This window comes from Siniperca chuatsi, linkage group LG10 (genome assembly GCF_020085105.1).
Source record: "Siniperca chuatsi isolate FFG_IHB_CAS linkage group LG10, ASM2008510v1, whole genome shotgun sequence".
Classification (NCBI taxonomy): Eukaryota; Metazoa; Chordata; class Actinopteri; order Centrarchiformes; family Sinipercidae; genus Siniperca; species Siniperca chuatsi.
In genome coordinates this window covers 5,198,588-5,219,854 of record NC_058051.1, presented here as the reverse complement: position 1 = coordinate 5,219,854, position 21,267 = coordinate 5,198,588, and the positions used below count along the sequence as shown (strand labels likewise).

General features: G+C 39.6%; 1 long non-coding RNA gene across 1 annotated transcript; it reads right to left on the bottom strand.

Moving 5' to 3' along the window:
• Positions 1-7,607: 7,607 nt before the first annotated feature.
• Positions 7,608-21,194, bottom strand: LOC122883464. The gene is made up of 3 exons (XR_006379639.1): positions 21,113-21,194; positions 10,940-11,082; positions 7,608-8,847 (listed from the first exon to the last, which is right to left on the bottom strand). It is a non-coding gene; the product is annotated as an uncharacterized LOC122883464 (long non-coding RNA).
• Between the last annotated feature and the right edge of the window lie 73 nt (positions 21,195-21,267).

Here is a 21,267-nt window from a genome sequence, read left to right as displayed (position 1 = left end):
ATCCCATGAAAACACCAAAACCAACAAGTATCGTCTTTGTAGCTAAAGCCTGACATATCTTATTCCTAGGTGCATTAGAGCTCCATTGTTGTTCAAAAACTATTAAAAGCATGCAAGTGAGCCACACCGTTGCACTGGATGTTCCTTCATTACCATGAACATGGGTACTGTAGTTTACATTCAGTCAATCCCACATAGACAGTCCTGCTGCTGTAAATACTTGCTACAGTAGCGCACCAATAATAATAATAAACTTTATTTATATAGCACCTTTCCAAAACAAGGTTTACAAGGTGCTTTACAGGGTAAAAATAACAGGAATCATGAAGGCGTTAAACATAAAAACACCAAGAACAATAACATCATCAATAACACAACACATGAAATGAGCAAAGACAGCATAAAAAAAACTATAATAAAACATAACAATAAGACAAATGGCGTAGGAAGTAAAATAGAGGCTAACAAGAAAGGCTAGACAAGTGCATTTTAAGAAGTGACTTAAATGAGATAGACTCATCCTAATCTCCTCTGGAAGGTTGTTCCACAGGCATATCTTATTCATAGGGGGCCCTGATGGCAAACGCTCTGTCACCTTTGTTTTTTAATCAGGATTTAGGAACCACCAGGAGAGCAGTATTTGCGGACCTCACAGCCCGTGACGGCACATGGGAAGTTCAGAAATTATGTCCTAATAATGTAAAAATGTGTACTAATCCACAGTAGAAAATAGTCCCCAACAAATACACCATTTATAACTGTTTGAGTAATGTTTGCTAAGAGCTACAGTACCCAGCTGTTTTAGGCATTTATTTGGCCTTTAAAAAAAAAAAGACGTATATTTGTGACCCATTTTTAAAGATGAATGTCTTCAGGAGGAATGAATGGGTTTAGGGCCGAGTGCCATAGACAGGGTAGGAAAGCATAGACAGATTTAGGCATGGTTAATTTTGGTTGTTTCTTATTAGCTAACAACAAGAAAAATATAGAATATCACCAGCCTTATTCTTTAAGGGTTCCCTGTGAAGTTTTTGATCTCTGGGAGTGCTATGGAGCTGTTTTTCTGTGAGTGGGTCCCCGTTTTGGTGATCTCGTGCATGTGCACGCTGGTGACATGATACACAGTTCTACCAATGGTTTCACACTATTCCACTGAATAATGCACCAGCAAGGGCAGGGAAGAAGAAGACTGCAAGCTAGTAAACATGGATGGAAACAATGCTGGATTTAAAATACTTAAAAGATGGTAGTGATTCAGCCATGAGGTAGCTTATAGCAGGTTCCACTGGCTGACACGTCCCAGGTTGCCTCAGATTCCAGTTTCAGGTTGTTGGCAAGTTGTACTGGTTGGTTTGCTCAGACATTCAATATGTTTACACCATTGCCTGGTTACAGTGAACAACCAAGTTAAGGTACGGTAAATTTGCCTGTTCTATTCATTGTTGAACACATATCTGTGATAAAATATTCGGAACTAAAAAGTTCACTTACTTGAAGAAAGCTGTGGGATATGTTTGAAGGCTCCGGTAAGTGAACCTTGAGTTTTGAATATTTTATCACAGGTTAAGGTAGTGGTTTCAATAAAAAAATTTCATGGTTTGCAGTAACTTGATGTCACACAACCTGACTTTACGTGATTTGTTTTAGAACTGCGTTTATGTTTGGCCCCACAAAATAAGAGAAGGAAAATCATATTTATTTTTCACCACTTCAGTTTGTAGTAATTTGTTTCACTCTGTCAAATTTTTGGCACAAAAGTAAATAAAAACAAATTAACTGCGAGTTTCCAGAAAAAACAAACCAACAAAAACCAGGAGAGCATTTACAATTAATAATTTATAAAATTAAGGCAATACTAATTTATAATTAATTAGTATTGCCTTAATCTGATTAATACATGTATTGAATTCTAAAGACTACGGTAACTACCACAAAGCTGTAGCCAGATCCATGATCCCCTGAGAAACAGCTGTTTGTTACAAGGTGTGGCACCCTGAGTGAGTCCACATTTACTCCTGTAGTTTTATCATTATAGTGTAAAACTAACATCGAGCAAAATTTAATGAAACCTTTTGGAATCTGTATATCAAAAATTATATGCCAGTGTTTCCTCCAAGCTCTTTACTTTACTTAGTTATCAGGTTTAGATGTTTTTGGTGGAAAACACCATAAGATGCCGGGAGTTTTCCATAGCTTAGGTTTTAGTGAATCGACTCCCCTGCAGCAGAAAGAAACCAGCAATTCAAGATCAGGTGGCTTTGTTTACACTGTCACTAAACACCTGTTGTTCCATCAACAAGTTGTGCTGCATCGGTTGCTTTTCATTCCAAATATGAATGAAAAATCACCAGCAGTTAAACAGTTGCCGAGGATTTGCTGATGTGGTTTGTGTCATGAAACTGGGTGGTTTTGGTGGAGGGACATGGTGTTGTTGCTGTTGTTTCCTGAATGCAGCAACTGAGTGTGCTCCAAGTTTCATCTTCCAGCAACTCATCCGAGGGAAAAGAGCAGATGTTGATTAGAAAAGATGATAGTTTTTTTAGCATGATTTTACAAAGTCAGACCAGCCAGAGAGAATTGCGGACATTAGAGAAAGACAAAGGCAAGAGGGAGATTAAGAAGAATCCTCCATCCACAACTACAGAAACAACAGCTTCAAGCCAAAATGATGTGCATCAATTGTCTATTCACACTACATTTATAAGCATTTTTACATCATGATAAAGATTTATTTAAATGAAAATCTTCAGTTCATCACTACAACACTTCTGCACAGCTCAAATTGGACAAAATAATTTCAGGGTTGATATGTTTGTGAACATATACTAATCACTCATCAATTATCATACTGTTACTGAGGCCAGGTACTGAGATTTGGGGGATTTTTAAAACTTGTTGTTAGAGAGAAAAGGCTTTACTCCTTTAGGTCAGAGATCCAGTAATCTGCTCCACTAAAAGTATATTGTTTAAAGCAGCGTTTTTACTTTAACTCCAAGTTGTGATGTTCCTTATCCATCATGTCACTTAAAGGGGCATTCGATCAATTTGATGCTTGAAGATCAGTGTTCTCATCATCAGTAGTACTACACAGCCTATGAAAACAGTTGTATAATATCTTTTGTTGTTCTGGAGAGTTTCTAAAGTCCACTTTGACATGTGGAGGAGGATAGAACCATCACCCCTACAATTAATAGCTAACGTACTATGACCCCGGAGCTACAGCCAACCCTTCAGCTTAATAACGAGGGCAGAAATGATACCATTACTTTATCTGTGATGTCACAAGACTGTGCTACATGATGATTAACTGAGAATATAAAAAATGTGCTGTTGAAGCATCACAACAGCATACAGCCAAGGGGATACATGTTCTGACACAGACAAAAGGTGCATGAATGTCCAAAAATGTTCTACAAAAAAACTGTACGCTGCCAAAAGCGAATGCTATTTACGACTTTACCTTTCTAGACTTGTATTCCTGCTTTGTCTGACTATTGGCGGCCACAGTCAATTATTCGTCATTGGTGGTTAATGATTAACAACACTCAGGTTTAGGGTGCTTTGTTCTACCTTGTATCCCAATCAGAGTACTGCTACTATAACAGAAACTACAATATGTACAATATGGATAATATAGAAGCTTGAGTACATGTTGCATTTGAAATGATGAGCCTGCTCAGATCAGGAGTTGAGATGTGCAGTAAGCACCTTGTTTTTCTCCGTCTCCCTGTTCTCTCCATCCTCCCAGGCTGGCTGCGGGCACCTGGTTGCTATGATGGGATTCCCACTGATGCAATATCAGCCAAGCTCAGCTCAACTCTCTGGGTACATGAGCATAGTCTAATTTTGGTCTGAGGTGTTTTTGCTCACGATATACCAGCAGTAGAAAAGACTGTGAGGAGCCAGTTTCTTTGTACGTATTCCAGCTACCGTAGATCATTTTTATGTGATTCCACAATTGCTATAAAGTACATATGTTGATTTTCTTCCACTTAAACTGCTCCAATGTGACAAAGAGTCCCCTGAACAGCCCTGTTTCGATGCATAGCCTTGTCACTCCCTGCAGACCAACCCCACCTTTGTGTTCCTGCTTAACACTTCAATAGCCCACCCATGCCACAACTTGTGAACCCCCCTCCTCCATCCTGCCCTCATTGTAATCAACCTGCTGTTGCCTTGGCCCTGAGTGCCTCTGTCACTGAGGATTTGTTAAGAAGGTAGTCATTACATTTCCTATAGGAGAATATAGCCCATATGTAGAGGACCTCACCACAGCAGATGGGTAAACTAGATGGAAAGCAGGTTAATTAAGGCCTGATGACACCCAGATGACACGTGTTATCCTTTCTTCTGAGATTACCTAATCTAAACGGAAGTATACTGTGGGGATTCCAGTCATTTAAATTGTTTGGAAAGTTTCATCAAGATTTCCTTTGCAGGGGCATTTGGTTCACATTTGGTTCATTTCGTAAAAAAAATACATGCATAACACATTTTAAGGTAATCCTGATGCTGTTACTTTCCCCGACCTTAAAAAAGGTCAGCATTGTTTTCACTTATCAGTTCAGTTCAGAGTCATGCTGTTCGTCTCGGTCGACTTCCTTACACAAAGTGTGGTAGACAAAAGTTGTCTTAATTATGTCTGCTGTTAAAGCCAGTTTTGCATCTTGGTTTGATTTGAACAAAAGAGGTCAGGAAGAGACCTGAGCATGACAGAGCTGCCTTGTCTCCTGCAGCTGGTACTGCATCCGCTCTGTGAATGCAAAGTTATTTGCATAGGAAATACAAGTGAAGTCTTTGGGAGTAGGGGAGTTGGAGTATGGCCCATCACTGGAGAATTCATTAATTTCAAAAGTGAATTTCAACAACAAATGATGTACACTGATACTCTTTCTGTACTGTGCTGTGTAGAAAGAAATTAGTGTATTACATATAGTTGTACAATTGCATACATACTACTGTGACTTCTACTACTAGTTTGACTTTAGCTATTATTGTGGCTAAAAAAATTACTTTCAGGAATTTGACAAATACAGGCCGTGATATACAAGGGAATGACAGGAAAAGGGTTACTGTTATTACACTAACAAACACTGGGAAAACAGGTTCAGAAAGACAGCTGTACTACTACAACAAAACATATGGCTTATATGTTCTGCTCAGTAGCTACAGCTCTGCTGGTGGACACACCATCTCTCCCATTCACAGAGGCTGACTTATTTGCCTGTGATGCAAATATCAACTGAAGATGTGCTGCAGTGATGATGCAGCTCAGACTGCAGAAAAAAGATGCTTCAGGCAAAGGAGAGAGAGATTTGGCTTTCAGTATGATTTTCTGTGCACCTGGTAAAGCTTTGCTTCTACTGAATGCCTGGTCTCATATTCCATGGTCATTTTTCAACCAGTATTAACTAAATGATCTCATATTCATCCTAAATATGAGCTAGTCATGTTAGGGGGTTGGTACACATATTGACTTATTGGCATTAGAATAGTAATGTTTGGATAATCTTCACATAATTTCTACACATCTGACTGCTGTAACAATACAATTATTATTTAAAAGTAACTATAAAAGTGGAACACTTTCCTAATTTATGTATTTTCTGACATCACTGGTGCTATGCAGTCAATTCTTCAACTTCCTTGAGCTCATGTGCCAGCCAAACAGTGTAGCCAGTTTTTACTTACTATACTTGTTATTTTGACATCATGCCAACAAAAAAAGGAACAAAAAAGTTCTTTGTTGGTCCAAAAACACAACAGCCATTTTTCATGGACGTCACTTTAAAGGAACAGGAGTTTTTGGTGTTTTCTGCCCAGAGTCAGACGATATTTAATTTCGATTTGATCCCTGTGCATCAAATTTAGCTTAGTGCTAAAAAGCAGGGGGAAACATAGCACCGTCCTATGAGAAATAATAGATCTTGTGTTTACAGGCTGTATGTTGTTTAACACATGTAGAAATAAAAGTGCAAAGTGAGATCATATGGTTTTAGAAGTAGTTACACCATTAGGAGCCTTACCACAACTGGAAAGGTCTAGTAGGGTTGCTGAAAAACCAAAAGCTAGCTAGCTAACCAGGCATTCAGTTAGCTAGCTAGCTCTGGGTTTTGATGCACGGCATTAAAAAACACAAGGGGCTGTGTTTTTGGAGGTGTGTTGCTTCAGGTACCGTAGAGTGAGATGATGAAATACAATCCAGGACGGCTCATGCGTTTGTTAACACTGTGGTGCTAGCTTCAAATACAGTATGCTCATCTAGCCTACCTGACTGTCACCACCTGCTGTAGCTGTAATCTTGCGGCCTCTCTATGACGATAGGCTTTTCACCTTGCATTCGAGTGTTGGCATTCGGAATAACCACTTCTGCCTGTATACGTGGTCTGATGTCACTTGTTTTGCGGATACTGCAAGGAGCTGCCAACAGGACGACGAAACAAGTATATGGTTGTTTGTCAAGAAGTATGTAGTTCCAACTGTGAAAAAGCTTTTAAAACATGTCACATGTTTATTTCCAGGTGTGATAAATGAACAACATTTAGCATGTAATTAAGACAGTAATTGAGTTGCTTTCAGTCTTTGTGCTAAGCTAGGCTAATGTTGTCTGTATTGGACACAGAGATGAAAGTCATAACTTCTTACACAGGGCAAGACAACAAACAAGGGTATTTCCCTAAATGTGGGACTGTTCCTTTAAAGTGTGGGGCCTTTCTGAGTACCGGAAGTAAGCCACAATGCCGAGCAATACAGAGAACATTGTCAAGTACTGCAGGTTTTACACACCTTCCATATAAATAATACATGGATGACATTATAGTTATGTGAATAGATATGCTTTTCTGATTAACTGAATAAAGTAATGTTGTATGATGATAATAACAGTGTGAATCTGTTGGGAGAAACTCTGAGATACATACACACATATGCACACACACCTTCCTTTGAAGTGTACGTGTGTGTATGTTGGCGTGGTCTCTGTCTGCGGTCCCCCCACATGAATAGAGCCAGGCCTTGTGCAGTCGACAGCTGTCTCCTTTGAATGCCCAAAGACAAAAAGCCTTAAATCCAGCGACCTCCCTCTTTCATGTGTTCATCTGATACCGCTCTTCCTCACCTTACTGTCACTCCATTCAGTTCTGTAGCCCGAGGCTGCAGCTTGTTACCACACTGCGTTCAACCTGTGGAGTCCATGGGTTCGTTTGCTCCTTCTGAATGTTTCCGAGAGAGAAAAAAAGCTTTCAGAAACAACAAAGTGCTGCTGCTTTGGAAATTAGCAGTGCTGTAGTACCATCAGAATGTGTTTTAGCAACTAATGTTAAAGCTGGGTATGATGCTCTTTAGATTAAAAGTTGTCCTCTGGTGGAAAAAAAGTTGGAAACAAATTTTAACTTACAGGCACTGTATAGCCACGCTAAATAAATAAACATTTTTCACAGACAGCTTATGAAAGTCATAATGTGTCTGGTACAGGGTTTCCTGTCATTTCAAAATGATTATTTCCTGAGGATATATCCCTCTTTTCCCCAGAAAATGTATCATAAAATAGCAATGTTATTTTATATACACAGAATATGCAAAAAGAAAAAACATAATGCCAAACATAAATAATTGTTTGATTTTTATTTTTTTTTTTACAATATCTTCTTTTCAGTTTTAATGTCAGTGAGTGAGTATGTGAGCAAATGAAAACCTGTCACATGCCGCCATTTTGGAGTGTACTGTTTTATGTCAAATTCTTGCCTTAATCATAAAAGTCTTCAAGCACACATGTTAAAAATCATGGGTTCCAGCAGGTTTCCCCCAGAAAACTGTAGTGGACTGTACTAGGCAAGAATTTTAGGAATACAATACACAATATAAAACTTGTCGTTTTATAGTCAGCATCCAACCAAGAAAGAGACGTGCTGAAGCATAAAATGGTTTTCGGGAATATCATAATCTTTGCAAAAAACATTTTAAACATTTTCTTTCTGTTGCTGACTTTATTGGCCAAATGTTTTAAAAAAAGAACTTTTCCTTTGATTTGACAGTTTTTACTCCTAAATGTCAAGACGTCTGTTTATTTAGTTAAAGCAATAGTTCTTCTTAGACTTCTCCTGATGTGTTCCTCTATGAAGGAGAATCAACTGGCAGTATATGCTCTAAAGAAAACTTTTTATTTTGGCTTGGGCTACAAAGTTACACTTAAACAGGTCTTCTCCTCACTATGCCTCCCTTGTGCCCACTGTGAAAAAAAAGCCTTAGATGAAAGCTAAAAATAGTATATTCGGAAGAAGAACGGGGTGTGTTGGTGGTGTGTGTGATAACCCAGGCGGTTGGCTCTCTGTGTGTGTCTGACTGCCTCCCATTCACTGAGGGTAATTAGAAAATTCTCAGGGCAGGATCTTCTTGGCTCTGTGTGTGTGTGTATCAACATGTCGTTGAGTGTGTGCTTAGCCTGTGCATAAGGAGGCTGAGGCCCAACACTGTACCAGGCAAAGGTTTCCACCGAACCATTCTTGCATAACTCAGTGAGTGATAACAACGGTGCATTCCTCTCAACACACATCACAGCTGCCAACATCTTTGCCTTGGTTTTTCCCAGTTCATGTTCAAATACAGTCTGTCTCACAGCCCTGGATGAGCTGAAGAGTATTTCCCATTCTGAGCCATTACGGAGGAGATATGAGTTAAGGTGACATGTTTGAAGATTCCCTCTCTGCCTGCGTTGTCTTTAAGAGTTGGATAGATTGGGTGATTTTCCAGGGCAGAGGTCACATTCATCAAGAGGTAGGTCAGATGGGGTTAAAGCTGAAGGTGTTCCCACATCTATTGTCTGTACCCTCCAACCTGATGGGAAACAGACTGAAAATAGAGCAGGGATGTTTGACTCATGAGAAATGCACAGGTAGGGGCTTTGTTGGCAAGCTCATATTTTATCCTTAAGAAGCTGGAATGAAGTGTAGATCAGGTGAGTGCATTTGCTAAATTCAAGCTGATTTTTTGGCAGCATTGGACGTGTTTTGTGCTCTTTTGACTGCATGGCAAATTTCCAGGATGTTGACTCAAAGCCTCTTTAACACCAGCCTCTTCCTGTATGATCAGAGATTAGACTCTATAAATCACACTGCTATGTACAGTACACTAGCAATAAAACACTAGCATCACAGGTTAGTGCATCCTCAACACTTTGTTACCCATCACTGTTGATGAACAGCTGGTCACCATGGCTCCTGCTCCCCCATAGGCTCTCATGTGAGTGTGTTGCACCTAGCTGCTTCTTTTTGATTGGCTGGAATGACTTGATGAACCTACTAGCCGCACGTCTGGAGACTGCAATGTTGACAGAGCGGCGCCCAAATCCAAAGGGTGTGTTTGGAGGGTTGTAAAACCCTGGCTGAGCTTTGAGAAAGCAAAGCTGCTGTGCTAAATGTGTTAATGTGTAGCTCTCTTACAGTGACAACAGAGAGACTCGGGTAATGTTTAGGCCTGTGGACTTTGATACTCATTTCTTCCTGATTCATTCAAAAGAATGAAATCTGCCAATCATTGACTTGCATACTGCCCCGTATGAATTTAGGACAGATTTAGTATCATTCTGAGTCAATGATGACGTGGGGATTTTCCAGGGTTTACTCTAAAATATCTACTCAACAACCTTTTTCCTCATTTACAGTTGAGGAACCTGAGCATTGTCCTCATGAGGAACAAAAACTACAGATGTAATCCAAGTTGTTAACTTTGTCTGTTTAGGTAAGCCATGCAGCTACATAAGCCAGTCAATAACACTTTAGTTTAAGAAGCTTCTCATTGCTGATCAGATGAGGTTTGGGTTGACCATATTAACCTTTAATAATGAACATAATCAAAAAGAATCTTTGCTTTTCCTGATTTTTAAGATCTCTTTTTGTGATGTTCTCCGCCCTTGAATCATTTTGTCTTTTGAGTGGGCAGGTTGAAGCTCTTGGTATCTCCCTGCCCACCTCGCTGCTTAGGTCAGATGTATATTTTGGCCGTGGCCATCAGCATTACCAAGAACGGTAAATTTCTCTGAGCTATAAATCTCACTTAATTGCAACCTTTTTACATTGCTCAGCAGTAATTTACTGCCAACAGACAGTGATGGGAAACAATGCTTTTATGATGGTTTTATATGCTGAGGTCTTGCAGAAACATAAAACACTTAGAACAGCGAATGTGTTTGGAGGGGCAGCATTCAGCCTGTTGCAGCAGCTGCAGCATCTCATCCAAATGCCGATTCTATAGAGTTATGTCTGATGAATCTGTGGGAATTTTGGTTGTTTTAGACGGTGCATTAAGTACTATGCTTACAGTACAGAGCATAATGGTTGTAATGGGAGATGCTCCTTGGGGCAAATTCACCAAAAAAGTATTTGCCACTTAATTTGGCCCTGTTTGTAAGGGCATATAAAGTATAATGTCTTTCAATTAGGAGAGAGCAAGGTAATTATCATAAACATACGAGACTGTCATTGACAAGTTTGACAGCTTCTGCCTGCTGTTACACTGTATTTAATATTGTGTGCAGTTGGGTTGGATGTGCAGGGAAATCTGCTGCATTACTTTTCAGCAAAAACAGAGAAAAGGGATGTGAAAGGTCACTGAATATTTTGCTCTGACATGGTGATTGTTTTCAGTTATGCAAATGATGCAGGAAGAGCTGGGGAGAGTTTTGGGAAATGTGGTCATATGATAATTGCACTATGGTATTGCTGTTTATTTGACAAGGACAAACTGTATACAGGTTTTTAAAAAAAGCTACACTTGCATGTTTAACCAGATTCAATTTAAGTGACTGATTTCCGGTTTTCTTCAGTCACTTCAAAATGTCTGATATGGCCTATAATTTTGTTTTTGTCATGGCCCTCACCCGGACACACAGAGGAAGTGGAGAGGTACAGTACAGGTGAGGAGTGGAGGAGGGCTGTGCTTCTACCTTGGTAACTGGTCCCAGTGGGCTGCTTCCTGGCTGCATGTTCACCTGAACCCTGCCTCCCCAGAGAGCCTCCACATCACAAACACGTCTTGCATCATTAGCAGGACCTGCTGTTACCCTGCAGCCAGACCCCATGATACACTCTGTGGGAGAGATCAGCCGTTACCCAACACACAGTGAATGTACTGTACATGTCATCACTTTATATCAAACAGTAAGACAGAAAGATGTAGCTTTACACTGAAGATTGTAACATTATAAAGAAGAACTAGCAATAACAGAAATAGTAATAATTGCATTAGACTGAGGTCAAACTTTCACTCATTTCTATTATTTAACTCACAGTGTAATAAGAACGTCTGTAATGTTGTGGGTTGCACTGACACTGTGACATTTACATCCTGTGATGATCTAAATGGCGTTTGAGAGGATTGTCAGAATCACAGAATACACTGCATTTTGTTTTCTGAAGCAAAAATGTTTAAAGATATTTCAGATCACCTTAAAATATAACATGTCAGCGTCTTCAATCTAAAAACAGTTATATGACCCTTTAGAAATCCCGTATCAATCCAGTCCATAGTTGCTGGCCTATTGTTTTTCAATAATGTGCTATTTCATGTCCAATTATGGAGTTTGCTCTTAAGATTTGTCATGGCCACCTGGTTCAAGTTTCATAATTCTAAAACAATAATGTATTAAGCCATTAATGGTGTGTATGCAGTATATAAAGCTCCCAAATTCTCATATATGCAGGAGATCTCATACATTTGTTGATGTTTAAGGTGAAGTTAAAAGTAATGAAATCCATCCTTGATTTCCCATAACACAGTTAGTCCTGTTCTTCTGTGCCATTGCTGATTTCCTTTGGAAATCCTTAAATGAAGCAATGGCTACTTATACCCTTCGTCACTGGTTGCATACGTCCACTGGATGTGACCAGTTTAAACAAAAAGTGATTTCCCCCCTTATTTTATCTGAATGCTTTAAGAGGGCTAAGATAAAATTATTCAGCAATGCTCAAGAGAGGAAAAAAACTAACAGAGTAAGTCTGAAAAAATAAAGAAATCTCTACTAGATGAAAAAAAATGTTTTTTTTTCATTATTTTTGGTTGTTTGGCACCTTGATACAAGCTGTATTGGTGTCAGCAGTAGTGGTAAGCAGAATACAGAGTCTTACACATGAGACATACTGTATGTGAATATTGCAGCTAGTGAAAACTGACACACTGCCTCTGCAAACTGACACTAATTTTGTCCTCTTTGAGCTTTCTTACCTATATAATATGTAGATTAAAAAACTAATTGGAACCATAAAGTCAGTGTTCATACGGCCAAATAAATCAAGGTATTGAGATACTCAGACTGAGGTGTTTAAATGACAGCTGCTATAGTTGGAGTGAGTTCTAAAATCTTATTATTACATTATTACAGCAAATGTAAAGATACTCAGTGGCTTCATTAACATGGCCAGAGTGTAGTGAAGGTATTTTTTGGGTGGGTTCCTTCTGATATGGTGTCATATAGTCCTTTTCCACAGCAGGAACTTTTCCAGGAACCCATGAACTTCTTTTAAGGAACTCTGGGAATTTACTTGCATTTCAAATGGAGGAACCTGGGTCTAAATGCAGCTTCCTCTGCCATGGTTCCTCCAAAAAGTCCCTGCTCCAGAGGTAGCACTCTAGGATGGTTTGGGAACTATCGGGGGGAAGTTTGCTGCACTGAGTGTCCCTGATTGGTCAAACACAAAGCTTGAACCTGCTACGACAACAGCAGCATTCATTCAGACAGTAAGACACTGCCTGCCAGTAGTATCAATATTAGGACTAGGGGGACATTTCTCGTAACGTTAATTGACATTCAAAAATCATGTAGTCGATTTCCTGTTAGTTGTCAACTACAAGAACAATGTGATGACACTGTGTCATGTCTCAAAGAAAACATTTGTTATTTAATCCATTATTTGTCTATTTGTCTAGTCGTCACAGTTGATCAAAGGTGATGGAAATGCAAACAGGATTACACAAGAAGGACTTTTAGTTTCTGACTTAGTTCCAATAACTCCTTAGTTCCTGGTACCATTTGGTTGAAAAGGGCTAACTGTTACCGTAATTACAAAAACTAACAGAATATTCCCATTCCCATTTCAAATGAACAGTAGCCGTTAACTTCTAATGCAGACAAAAGAAATCCTTCTGGCAAATACTAATCACCGCCAGGCATTGACTTAAAACATGTATAAAATAGGAGTTTGTCAAAATCAAAAGTGAAAGCAGTAACGTATTTTCATGCCGAGTAACCATATAGGCTAAACCAGACACCTTAGCCATGTTTCTTTATAATAAAACTATGATCTTAGCAACACTTCTAAACCAGTTATGTTTGTTATACAAAATATTTTGGCATAAAAATAGTTTACTGGACTGACCTGGATGAGAAAGGAGTTCTTCCTAAATGTAAATCCAACTGTAAAACTCGATTACTACATTTTTCCCCAAGCCTATCAGCCAATGTAATAACTGTAAATTCACACATGGCAACTTGCTATTGACCCAAATGATTATCAGCTCTATGTACAACTTCAGAGAATGATGTTTCCCATTCTGAATAATCTCTGCTCTGCGGACTCAAAAGGCTTGTGTAATGGGCACTCACCTTCTGTTAGTACCATTCAACATTTTTCATGCTTGGATGGATTCAACATGATCATTGTCATTCCCTGCATGCTAATTCCTCAGTAAACACATTACACAACAAACTAATTACACGAGACCTAATGGAAAGTCTTTTGGAAGAAGCAGGCAGGTGTATTTGGAGATGGTATGCTATCATAGCACCTCATAATGCCCTCAAATGGAACACACAAACCATTTAAAGCTTGACAATGCCAGATTTGGCCGCGAGGCAGGCGAGGCTGACATGCTATTTAAAGTAGGGCACAATGAATGATGACCTTGAGGTCAGCATTTACGCTCATTTCCTAAACAAACTGCAACGTCTCGACTGTGAATGATTGAAACTTGACCCGGCCAGCAGCTCTGCAGCTGTGTTTGACAGGCAACAAGAGTCAGACTTTAGAGAGAGTGTGTGTGTGTGTGTGTGTGTGTGTGTGTGTGTGTGTGTGTGTGTGTGTGCGCGTGTGAGACTGTTTGTGTGTTTGTGTGTGTGAGACATTGAACTTTACCAACAGAAACTTTTACAAGATTTACCTCTCATATATACGCACAGTGACAGCAACAATGCATCTTTGTCACTACGCATTGTACAGTGTTCATTATGATACCATCATGCACTTCTCCAGTGAACTTTATGGCTGTAAAATCATTAACTATATAGTACACCATTTTGTGTTTCCTCCATTTCGGTTTGCTCAATTCTCTAGTGAGAATTATTACAACCTGTACTGTATAGTGGGCACAGATTAAACCACAATGCAACATCAAAAGTAATGACCTTAACTGACTACCTAGAAAGAGTGATGTTTATTTTTAGTTTCTGTATTCGTTTTGAGTGACTTTCTAAAATTTCTGACGAAATAAAATCTGAATCAGCACTACCTGTATGCAAATAAATTCAGATATATTCAAGAGTGACAAGAATACATAATTGATTAAGCCTCTTATCTCTGATACACCACGCAATTTCATTGCTGCTTCCCACTTTAGATGGCATTTTAAAATTAGTCTCTTCTGATTCAAGTACTCTTTTTGTTCTGTATTTTTGAATTTTTTAATGTTTTGTCTATTCTAGATGAAGCAGAAGATGTATTTGAAAAATCTGTCTCCATCAGCCTTTATTACGTATTCTCTTGTTCAAAATGCCAACTTTTCCTCCTTGCCTTTTTTATTCACATTTTCACTGTTTTTATTATTTTTATGCAAACATAGATGGCAAAAGGGAAACACATAAACAAAAAAGATACACAAATAATAATTCCACAGCAACTTTCAGAAAATATGGCACAAATGGATGGTTTTTCCTTTTAAAGGATACATTTGTTTCATTTCCACAAAGAGTAACATTAAATGGCAATGATCGGCGCCGTACAGAAAGTAGTGTAACATTTATATAGAGCAGTGCAGTGACAGTGTGTGGAGGTCTGGGTGGTGGATAAGTGTTTGCCTTCATCCTGAATTACATCCTGTTTAAGACTAGTTGTCAGTATTTTTCTTACCAACATTTTTCAAGTAGTTCAAGTAGTTTTAGTTCCTGCTCTTCACATACCTAAAACTTGCTTTTTATTATAATGCATCAACAGTGAAGGAATAATTAACTTGTTATGTTAACAGAGAATTTCTTTTGGAAATATGCACAATATGAACATTGTTTTTCATTGATATGATCCTAGTAGCAACACCTCTCCAAACAAACTTGTATTTTGCTCATGCAAACAGATGCATATGAATGTATTTCACACAATATGAGATGTATATTATGCATTTTACATGCCATCATTAATAATCATGGTGGGTTTTGAACATGTATGGATTCTGTATACTCCATTTATCTCTTTGCTTGTCACGGATGTCAGACTGATCACAGCAGCAGTTTGTTTCTAAACCAGCAGATGAGCCAAACAGGTGTGTTGTGGAATAAGATGCAGTAATAATTGGTATGCCTCACTCCGCTTCTCTATGGCAACTGCCCCATTGGAGATACTGGGATACGACCGGGCCATCCACACACACCATCCCGCCCTAAATCCTTTGGGGCCAATTACCCGCTGATGGTGGCAGGCAGCAAGTCAGAGCACGGCTGTGGCTGCTAGACTGCTTGTATGCACGCTGCTCCCTTGGTGATTCTCTGGCTTTGTCAAAAGAAATGAGGCTTGTTTCCCCTCACAACAACCAGACAAAGACTTTTGTCTTCAATATACAATTTCAAAAATTGTAATGTAGAAAAAGTCAAACACCTACAAAATGATGTATTCAATGTTTTCTTTATCTACTGCAAGGTGGTGAGGGGGCTTTGCCGCCCCGGTAGCGAGGCAGACAGGGAGCTAATTGGCGAGAGACTTGGTTGAAATCAGTGGTTAAGTGCTGATCAGTGTAATGAGGGGCCTTTAAACATCACACCTGGGCTAAGTCCTCCAATTTCCTCTAAGACAATGTAAATCTCTGTAATTATCCTATAGTCACCTGAGCAGAAGGAGACAGAACAAGGAGACAGGTGGATAAAACAATAGAAAAGACTGAACAGACAGATGCTGCATATTGAATGATAAGGCCTCTAATTTGGGAAAACCCACGAGAACAACAGCTATTGACGGCTTTACATTGTATCTATGACCATTCAGAGACCGTGGAAAGATTGTGATTCATTATTCGTCACTGATGAATATGTTATAACACGTAGGATATTGTTCAAGATCAGTTTCATGGGCAGTCTGGTTTAGTGTACAGCCGGACAGCTAGCGGGAGATATTTGCATACCCCACCTTTAAGTGGTCTTGACTACAGCCCTGCCCAGCAGCCCAGCTAAATTCACCTTATCCAGGTTTGTTCTGAACAAAAATATGGAACATTACAATAGTGCAATATTCAAGTGCATGAGCAGGTTTGTAACGGAAGAGTTTAGTTGAATTTGAGATTGCTCATGAGGATCTAATGCGGTGTCTTAGCCTATTTACTTCAAATCAAGTACTGAATGCTTTACATTACTGCCAACCGCCTTTCCAAATGATACCACAATGTTTCCTTCTTTCCCTGTTGCACCTGGTTTCAGTTTATTTTAATACTATATGGAAATCATACAGAGACTGTATACCGTGAGGGAAATTAAGAATACAGCAAACACTGTCAATCACTTGTACTCACTTAAATGACAATGTTTTGATACTCACACCTTCATCAGGAATGTATGTTTTTACCTGATTAAGGTCTGAGGACTGAAGTGATAGGCAGCGTGTGGGATTGATTTGAAAAGTCTGACTATGTTACTGCACAACGATAATGTAACTTTGACAAAATCAGGTGAAATTAGGTCATAGGTGATAATGACTGATAGTCACGCCTTTACATCTTGATGGTCATATAATGACACAGTCTGCTCAGAGATCCAGTATTATGTCCAAGTTGAAATGATTAATTCATAGTTGATGGATATGTTTTATGAGCAAACAACACTCAGACTCTCTTGTGTTTTAAGAAGACTTAGTGTGCCCTCCAAGGTCACGTCTTGTGTGCATTGTGATTCTCAGTTGGCTAAGCACCATAAACGCTACATCATGACTTCAGTTAAAGGCCTGAGGGGAGATACATGTCCAGCTTTACTAGTCACCTTGGATACTGAATGCAGATTAGTGAAAGGCTACATGGAAATGTTGTGCAACAGCACATGGGAAAAGATAAAACAAACATGAGTCATTGTTTTCCTTTTCTCAGTTGACAAGCTGTGGCATGGATCCAGACTGTGATCCACATGTCTGCTGTCAGGTTAATGTAAAGACAAATGCATACATACACACACACACACACACACACACATATATATATAAATATATATATATATATATATATATATATATATATATATATATATATATATATATATATATATATATATATATAAGCCCTGCTGTCCAGTTGCTTGTTAACTCGGTTAAAGATGTTCACAGTTTTATAGTGAGTAAGGTTTTACTTGTCACAGGTTTGTCCCATCTCATCTTTTAATCCCCAGGATATCTGGTATGTAGGTTCATCCAGTACACCCATTCAGGATTCAGGATTACCGTGTATCAGCAAAGACACAAAACCAGGAACCAAAGCCGTGGGAGGTGAGTCAGGGAAAAGTCCATCATAAATCACAGGCCGAATTGCAAACTGGGGCAGAAAAAATATGCCCTTATAATAAAATTTAAAACAAAATCCATTTTTATACGGAGGCTGCAAATGAAAAATTGTTTTTAAAAATAATAATTCATTTTGTAATAATTAAAATAATTTGTGTTCTTGAATTATTAAACTGTACACACAGATTACTAATTTGTGCTGTGGATTTAATATCGTTTGTTGCCTCCTTCCCTCTTGTAAGGGGGCAACAAACGCCATTGGTACACGCATTCAGCCAGCCGGAGGATTAAAGAAGACGACAACAAAGACATGAAATGCTCCAAAACACTGCAGCAGAGTTTTTATGAAATGGATGACATTCACAATATAATCAAAGGTGAAACAGTATGTTATCCTGTAAAATATGTTAAATCTCAAGCACAACCTTAAATCAAACCATGGATTATTAATTTGAAAGCCATGACACCTCTCAGAAACTATAATTTCAAGGGGTTGTCACTTGATTTTTTCATAAAAGCGCCTTGGAGCAGCCTCGTGTTTGCAGTTGGGAGTTTTAGCATGTGTATACAAGCAGATGTATTTGCTTCTGTGTGTTTGTGTTTGTTGTCTGAGGCTGTTGGGTCAGTGCTGCTGATGGATGTCCTTACATCCTGCCTTGCGTGACTGGCCAGCCAGATAGCCATCAGTACCCAAATAAGTTCAGGCCAGGCCCCTGCGCTTCACTCCAAACCTCATTTGGTATGCAAATGAAAAGCCTAAACAAAGCAAACCTTTCAGAGCAGAGCAATTTACTAACTGCTCCCTTTGAAAAGACTGATCTTCACTCAGGGTTGACATGGTGGAAAACAAAAAAAGTTAATAGGTTACATTTAATGCTAAAGCACAGACTTTCTGTCATTATTGACAAGTCTAAAGCCCTTTTTAACAGAGATCTTGCAATACTGCCGTAAAGAAGACCCGTCATACAACGCTGGCATATTGCTGCCCCAATGTGTGATTTTAGATAGCATGCTAGCGTTCCGGAAGCAAAAGAGGCGTGACGTGTAACACAACAGCTTCGGCGTCCTAGTGTGTCCCGTCCTGCTGGCTCCCCCATTTTACACAGACATCGATTCGTCTCTGTTACTACCTCACCTGCAGAACAACAATGGTGGAACAACAATTCCCCCCCCATTCCGTGTTTGTACATTTTATACAGAACGGCAAGGTGGAATAACATTCCCGCCTTGAACAGGCTGTAAAAAAGGGGCTTAAAGGTGAGGTATGCGATTCTAATCCAATACACTTTTTTTTCGTCAAATTCAGCTAATATCTCCTCACGGTACACTAGCTGTCCTTTCTGTGTGTGCGCTGAAAAAATCCATCTCGGACCGAGCCAAACAACATTATTCCAGCCATTCCAGCCATGATTTGTGTGTCAGCTAACGTTAACTGACTGGTTTGCTGGCTCAAGGAAATGTCTTGTCCTCTCTGGCTGTTAGCTTTGCAGCAGCAACTGTAGGTACAGTTTGCCAACCCACAATCTAGCTAAGCTTACCCACAACCTAGCTAATATTAGTTATATTACATGCTGTGTCATTTTTCTCTATATCATGGTATTGGATTTCTCCAGAATCGCACACCCCACCTTTAAAGTCTTTTTTTGAAGTCAAAATCGATGTCTTGCACTATACGTCACCTATATGCTAGTATCTGGCCCAACAATAACAAAAAAGTCATTTTGTATTCTAGGATATTCAGAATGGTATTTTTTGAGTTTGTCATTAACTGGAAAACAATAAAATAATGTTGATGACTAATCCTGCACTCGGGGGCGTATACTAATTTTGTGTCCAAAGAAACGCTTTCTCGCTTTCTTTCTTATGACGCCGCCGGAGGGCAGTGTTTCTGGGGATCGGAACTTACTGATTACTCTACAAAAACACAACTTCATAACTTTATTCACTGATTTAGGTGAAACTGGATCATATAATATGGAGAAAGTATTTTATGGTTTTCCCTCTGATGTCCTCCGGCTGTTCAGCTTCAACTCTAGGTGATTTACAGAGTTTCCTTTACTGTTGCTAAAGTAGCTAACTGCTGATTGTATTTGGCGTTAGCGGGCAATGGGACTGGGCTCAGCAGCCTCCCAGTGAACTCGGCTGGACTGGGACTGTACACAACCTCCGAGCCCGACAGGGAATACAGTACCGATGTCATTTACGGAGTTTCCTGATGGAGAGATAGCTTTACTTGTTTCTAAAGTAGCTAACCGCTAACTTCCGTTAGCTCGGTTAGCCGTCCAGCTAGCTGACTCAGCCCCCGGGGTGCCAGGAACCAAACCCGGCAAGAAACCCACCTCGGTACTGTATTCCCTGTCGTCAAACTGGCCTCCGTTGGTCTCGGAGGGTGTGTTCGTCCCGGTCCGGCTGTGTTCACTGGGATCTCCCAGTCCAGGAAGAGTCAGCTATTGACCGCAATTTCTGCATGGCGGGGGAGTGGGCGTAACGCACATTCAGCGCTATTGGCTACTGTAAACGCCAAACAATATCCGCTACAAGTCCCTCCCTAACTGCCTCTAAAGATGAGGAAGCAAATATCACTCCGCTAGCCGTATCATGGGGACTTTTAAATCTGGTGGTCTGGTAAAATAGTAAATGACAGTAAACTATGTTTACTACAGCTCAATTAACTAAAGTATAATTAATTTGCAAGAATTGCATTGATACTGTAGGCTTATATAACTTAAGCATATTAGGAGATTTCTTCTCTGGTTTTGATTATTTCATTCCTCTAAAGCTGGTTGCTCAGACTCAGAGGCACTAAGGCCACCTTTATGTTAACCTACAAAGAAAGCAAGGACTCTCTTTTTTTCATTATTTGATTTTTTGGGACACTGTACTGCAGTCTGGACAAGGGTTTTCTGTTGAGGAAAAAGAGCCTGAATCAGCTCATTATCTACAGTACAATTTGAACTGAAGCTTAACATAAAACTTTATTGTAATGAGTATCTTACCGTAGAATGTAAAGGTAAAACTGTTTGATTGGTGGATAATGAGTGATTTTATTGCAGTTTGGGTCAGTATTTCAGATTCAAACAATCGCCTTCTTCCATCTTTGCCAAGGTAGTTCTGCATCAACCTGTGCCACGCCCCTGCTGAAACAGGATACAGCTCTGGCATTGTGCTCATTGTTGAGAAACTAATCCCGACAATTACACCTCGAGACCGAAAGTGGCTGCCTTGCCCAGCATCCAGCCAAGCCCTGTCCAGGTTTTGGATTAGGCCCCCTGTTTGCCCCTGGGGGTCAAGAGCCCCACCAGCCCCCTTGTCACTGCTCCCCCATCTCCCACTATTCAAACTTACCTCAAACTGCTGGTGTGTCTTTCTCAAGTTTTACTCACCTGCACTTTGTTCACCTGCTGCTCTCGCTTTAACTCAGCCAGGTTATTGTTAGGACAAAAAAGGTGTGTGGACACAAAGAAAGACAGAGGGAAGGCATGAGAGCAAAGGGCAGGTCTTTCAGGTTATGGCGGCCTTATACAGCTGAGAAGTAGGC